General features: G+C 53.5%; 1 pseudogene; it reads right to left on the reverse strand.

Annotated features, from left to right (window-relative positions):
- Positions 1–3112, reverse strand: part of LOC141221659 (protein ELYS-like) — a 116321-nt pseudogene extending 113209 nt beyond the window's left edge.
- Positions 3113–6000: the final 2888 nt, after the last annotated feature.

The following is a 6000-nucleotide window of genomic DNA, read 5'->3' on the forward strand; positions in this document are numbered from 1 at the left end:
GTACAGAATAATGGGGCCCACACAGTCCTCCGTACAGAATAATGGGGCCCACACAGTCCTCCGTACAGAATAATGGGGCCCACACAGTCCTCCGTACAGAATAATGGGGCCCACACAGTCCTCCACACAGAATAATGGGGCCCACATAGTCCTCCACACAGAATAATGGGGCCCACATAGTCCTCCACACAGTATAATGGGGCCCAGATAGTCCTCCACACAGTATAATGGGGCCCACATAGTCCTCCATACAGTATAATGGGGCCCACATAGGGGTGGTGGTTCTGATGTCACGGGCCAAATAAAATCACCCTGAGGGCCAGATTTCGCCCACAGGACAGAGTTTGACACGTATGACAGATATTCAGCCACCTGTACGGATTACAGCTTTTGGAGTCACTCACAGCACAGCTACTACTAACAATCTAGAGATGATGGGGAATCCACCATTCCTTCTCACTACACAATGTCAGGGAGGAGGAGTTAGAAGGAAGAGCATGCCCATTGCTTCTCCATTCACGGACTAGAGTACAGCACTCTGGCCATTTCTTTCAGCTCCACAGACATGACCATTCCAATGGCAAGGGTCCCAGACTACTTAAAAAAATCTATAAAATGAAGGCTATTTTCTCCTCAGTTAAGTTATGTGATCTTATGACCATTGCTGAGAAGTACCATGTTATCTAATGGATGTCACCATTTCAGTCACCAGACCATGCTGCATAATGAGTCTAATGTAACCTTTTCCAAAAGGTAGAAACAAACTCCTATCATAGTAATGATGATGGCTACACAGCTCCAGTTAGCCAGCTACAATAAAGATGATGACCATTCAGACTCCTGACTGTAAACTGATAATCTATTTGGTCACTGATGAGAATAGTGTATGAGATGATAAGTTATTACAGAAGGCAGAAGTGGTACTAGTTCTAGCTGATTACATGATGCACAGAATGAATGGCTAGGTTTACAAAGTTTATTTCTGGAGGATTTTGAAACAGATCTGCTCCAAATTCTTCCTTAAAGAATGGAATTCTTTACATGTAGCGCAGACAATGAAATAATCAGGTGTTGGTGAATTTATAAAGAAAAACAACTACAGTAATTCTTCAGAGAAGATGCCGAGTTTTAGAATTCGGTACATGCAAGTCTGTTCCTAAGGGTAAAGTCCCACGATGTGCTGCCACATGTGACAAAAACCCATACCCACCTCGGGGGCCACTGTGAACGGGTTTATCAGTAATACCTCATATGTTACTGCAAACTTATGAACTCAATCGCCCCACAGGTAGGTCTGGCTAGTGTCCGCAGTATGTGCAAAACCTCATGGATCCGCACCGACTAAGGTCAGTCAGGCAGTGAAATAATCGCTGTCAATCACAGTCAAATAAATGATGGCAGTAATGTCCAGGCAGGAGCCTACTACAGCCATCACTACCTGCCACAATGATGAGCACGCGGTGCTGTCAGTCAGTAGAGCACACGGTGCTGTCAGTCAAGGCAAGGCAATGGCCCCACTTACAGGTCAGTCGGCAGGGGACGCGGTGCCGTCAGTCGGCAGGGGACGCGGTGCCGTCAGTCGGCAGGGGACGCGGTGCCGTCAGTCGGCAGGGGACGCGGTGCCGTCAGTCGGCAGGGGACGCGGTGCCGTCAGTCGGCAGGGGACGCGGTGCCGTCAGTCGGCAGGGGACGCGGTGCCGTCAGTCGGCAGGGGACGCGGTGCCGTCAGTCAGGGCAATGGCCCCATGTACAGGACAGTCAGCAGCGGGTGATGCCAGCCCTGCACTCATAGCGGTGCTGTCAGTCGGTAGGGGACGCGGTGCTGTCAGTCGGTAGGGGACGCGGTGCTGTCAGTCGGTAGGGGACGCGGTGCTGTCAGTCGGTAGGGGACGCGGTGCTGTCAGTCAGTAGGGGACGCGGTGCTGTCAGTCAGTAGGGGACGCGGTGCTGTCAGTCAGTAGGGGACGCGGTGCTGTCAGTCAGTAGGGGACGCGGTGCTGTCAGTCAGTAGGGGACGCGGTGCTGTCAGTCAGTAGAGTACGCGTGCTGTCAGTCAGTAGAGTACGCGTGCTGTCAGTCAGTAGAGTACGCGTGCTGTCAGTCAGTAGAGTACGCGTGCTGTCAGTCAGTAGAGTACGCGGTGCTGTCAGTCAGTAGAGGACACGGTGCTGTCAGTCAGTAGGGTACGCGGTGCTGTCAGTCAGTAGAGGACGCGGTGCTGTCAGTCAGTAGAGTACGCGGTGCCGTCAGTCAGTAGAGTACGCGGTGCCGTCAGTCAGTAGAGTACGCGGTGCCGTCAGTCAGTAGAGTACGCGGTGCCGTCAGTTAGTAGAGTACGCGGTGCTGTCAGTCAGTAGAGTACGCGGTGCTGTCAGTCAGTAGAGGACGCGGTGCTGTCAGTCAGTAGAGGACGCGGTGCTGTCAGTCAGTAGAGTACGCGGTGCCGTCAGTCAGTAGAGTACGCGGTGCCGTCAGTCAGTAGAGTACGCGGTGCTGTCAGTCAGTAGAGTACGCGGTGCTGTCAGTCAGTAGAGTACGCGGTGCTGTCAGTCAGTAGAGGACGCGGTGCTGTCAGTCAGTAGAGTACGCGGTGCTGTCAGTCAGTAGAGTACGCGGTGCTGTCAGTCAGGGCAATGGCCCCATGTACAGGACAGTCAGCAGCGGGTGATGCCAGCCCTGCACTCATAGCGGTGGTGTCTGGCACTCCCCCTACAGGGCGGATATAGAATGCAGAGTCCGGGACCCCCGTGGCCGGGGAGATGTGACAGCTTTCACTGTGGTCTTTCCCGTCTGGAGAGCAGACCTCGCAGTGAGCAGCCTGCCATGACTGAGCCAGTGCACGGCCCCGGCCAGCAGCGCGCACGCTGCCTACACGGCCAGTCAGGCTCCGCTCTTTTTCCAGGCAGTGACACGCACGATAAAGCGGGCACGATGTTCCGTCTGCTCACCGTGAAGACCATCGCAGTCGCCGGGCTCAGCTTCTCTCCCCAGCGTCACACTGCGAGCAGGCCTGCGGGATCATCACGGCCACCATCTCTGATCACCAAGCGCCACCGGTTCCTCTTCCTTCCCACTGAGTACGTCACAGAGCCGTGCGTGCGCCGTAACAAAGGGGCGTGAGTTCTGTTCTGTCATTGGTTGGTTTGTGTTTAGGGGCGGTTCCCTTTTGCGGACGTCACAGATTGCGTGTTCCCGTCACGTTACGTCACACTTCTCAGTTATAGGCTATGTGCCCACGATGCAGAAATGAAGCAGAAAATTTCTGCAGCATTTCTGCATCTCCCTGGCAGAAAAAACGCATGCAGATTGTGCATGCGTTTTCCCTGCAGAATACATGCGGATCCACATGCGTTTCCGCATGCAGATTGACAAGCACTTTCCAGGCAATAGCATCACTTGGAAAGTGCTTGACAACTAGGTCACACTATATAAATCCATGCAAACGGCATGGATTAAGGCTGCGTGCCCACATAGCGTTTTTCAAGCGTTTATGCTGCGGAATTTCCGCAGTGGAAACGCTTGTTAAACGCTAGGTAATCCGCACCCCATGGTCCCCAAGGGGATTCCGCATGTTCTATGCACATGCTGTGGATTTTTCCGCAGCGTTTCTGCAGCGCTCATAAATCCGCAGCATGTCAATTAATTTTGCGGAACTCCCGCCATTGACTTGCATTGAGACGCACAGAAACCGCGACTGTACATTTGTACAAGCGGCTTCTATGCGTCTCTATGTGCGGATGGTACCCAGTTCTGGAGGAGAGGAGACTCTCATCCAGACCTGGGTACCATTGTACCTGTAAAAAAAGAATAAAATAACAAATAAAGTTATACTCACCTGTCCGGCGTCTTCTCTCTGAATGCCGGTGACGCGCCCCTGGGCCTGCTGTGTCGCGCAGCGTCTCGCGCACGGGGGCTTACCCGGAACCGGATCAGATGAGGGTTGTAGTCTCCGAGTGGCGGGGACCCGGTCCGTGCCCAGGGAGTCAAACTCAGTGTGTGGCAGTCTTGATAGGTGTTATTTGAGTGTCGACTACGCCACCCGTTGATTTGCAGCTATGGAGCTGCCGCTGCAGGGCAGACCGCTGAGGCCGGTGTAGAAATGTGCAGCGTGATAGTATAACCCCCAACGGGAGGGGTATGGCCTCAGGGCAGCCGACGTGGAAGATGGGGGTAGCAGGAACCACTCAGAGACGGTGCGGTGTAATTCAGGGTCTTTACTGGTAACAACGATAGACCCTCCCGGAGTACTTGCTAGCGAACGGGGCCTGGTCAGTCCTTGAGCAGATGGGATCTCCCCTGGCCAGGCAGAGTTGTAGGCCTCCCAAACTGACTGTACTCTTCTGGCTACCTTGCTAGAGGCGGATATAAGTAGCCCACGTCCCTGAGTGTGCCGTGTGGTGCTCACCCGTATGGCCGGTGACTCGGGGCCTTCTAATGGCTTCCGCTCCACGATGGCGGTGCTGGTCCCACGCGTGTGACCTTGCCTTCGGGTTTCTGGGCCTGAGGACCTGAAATCCCCTGCCGGTCGGCTTCTGCTGCTGGGTAAGAGTTAGTCCCCACAGCCTCGGACGCCGGGTCCGGTAAGAAAGCTTCTCAGCCAGGGCGAGCTCTGCAGCTGCCAGCCCCTGACTCGTAGTAGTATTGCTCCCACTGAGCTTCTGCTGTTTCTTCCTATGACTGTTTCTCGTCTCTACTCTCCTTGACTCCTAACCCTGCCTCAGCCCCGGGTTTATATAGGGGAAGTTCTTCCCCTCCCAAGACTGGGCAGGAGGTGTGGCATGCACAGGATCCCTGACCAAAGGACCTCCCACCTGCTCTCAGACATAACATTACATTACTGTGGAAACCAGTCCCCTGGGGTGCCACATTCCCCCCTAGTGAAATTTAGTACTCCGGGACTAAACATATTTTAGAAAAACATAACAAGATATAACAACAATAATAGTACAATAAGAAGAAACACATAAAGGTGGTCACGGCATGTCCGTAACCGGGTGCAGTCTTTGAAGAAAAGCAAGGTGTCCATTTCACCAAAACAGGGAGACGTAACCAGGTAGGGGTTTGTCCTGCCCCGAGTCCTTAACAGTCTTTAGTCCGTCCTGGGTTACGCTCCAACTATGTACAAAGGATTCCCGGTAAATCCACCAAGGACTCCTACAAATAACTAGAAACACAAAATTATACACAAGCAACAATACACAGGTAAACATAAATAAAACAATTTATACACTTCAAATCCTCCAACGTGCGGGTAACTGGCCTCTAGTGGCCCTAGTGGACCTACGGAGCTGACTGTCTAGCCCTGAACTACAGGGTGTAGGAGCTGTCAAGGGTAAACTGGGCAGCTGTCTACCGGCTCTTTGGCTCACTAGGGATATGGCAGGCTCACTGCAAGCAGAGGGTTGATCCTCCTGGTCTGCGGGTGTGGGGTCTTCTGCCTCCTGGACCGGCTGTTCTTCCAGCTCTACCTGTTGCTCCGTAGGTGCTTGGGATGCTGGTTGAAGGAAGGTGAGTACGGGTACCACAACTGCACCATTGACTTGAGTCCAAGACCGAGGGAAGTCCCCGAGCACAGTACTAACCATATCTTCCCTTTCCTCAACGGGTCGATGGTCTTCTTGTTCCTCTTCAGGGTTCCTCAGTTGTTCGGGACACTTCTTCAGGTGGTCCCGGGATACAATGGCTGTGGTTTCCCCTCCGTCTTTACTGATGGTACAAACCTTCGGGTTCTCGTGGCTTGAGGGCAGTACGGTGTACGGGTCCTTCTCCCACTGGTCGTCCAACTTGTGGAGCCGTCTCTTCCTCTTCAAGACCTGCTCTCCGGGTACCAGGGGAACAGCGGGAGCATACTGGTTGTAAGTTTTCTCTTGTCTTTCCCTAGCCTGACAGAGACTTCGCTCCACGCTCTCCTGTACTCTCCGGTACTGCTGCTGCCTCTCTGTGTCCCAGTCTGCTTCTGGTGAAGTGTCCTCGGGTGTCAGGACTCCCATTTCCAGGTCA

Source organism: Phyllobates terribilis, unplaced genomic scaffold (genome assembly GCF_046119375.1).
Source record: "Phyllobates terribilis strain yellow unplaced genomic scaffold, ASM4611937v1 Scaffold_327__1_contigs__length_2127877, whole genome shotgun sequence".
NCBI lineage: Eukaryota > Metazoa > Chordata > Amphibia > Anura > Dendrobatidae > Phyllobates > Phyllobates terribilis.